This window comes from Triticum aestivum, chromosome 2B (assembly GCF_018294505.1).
Source record: "Triticum aestivum cultivar Chinese Spring chromosome 2B, IWGSC CS RefSeq v2.1, whole genome shotgun sequence".
NCBI classification, from domain to species: Eukaryota; Viridiplantae; Streptophyta; class Magnoliopsida; order Poales; family Poaceae; genus Triticum; species Triticum aestivum.
Genome location: NC_057798.1, coordinates 191,277,329 through 191,277,730, shown reverse-complemented (window position 1 = coordinate 191,277,730; position 402 = coordinate 191,277,329).

Sequence of the window (402 nt, the reverse complement as noted above, 5' to 3'; positions counted from 1 at the left end):
AGGGGGGCACACCGCGGACGTGAGGGGGGTCACACTCTGGAGACGGGTGTCGGGCGTTTGCAACCGCCACAAAACTTTTGTCGGCATAGTTGTTTTTGATTTTAATAAAATATAATGATCTATATTCAAAAGAACATGACCGCACATTATTAACGTGCTCGAAAAAATACAAACCATATATATATATATATATATATATATATATATATTCATAATATATGAAAAAATACAAACTACATATATATTCATATGTATGTTTATATTTAACATGCTACATGTTAGTTTATATAATAATACATAAAAAAGCTTAAAAAATACATATGACAAAAAAAGTCTACCTATGCCGACGGCTATGCCGTCGGCATAGAGACGGCCAGGTTTTAGGCGGCGGGCGGCGTGCCG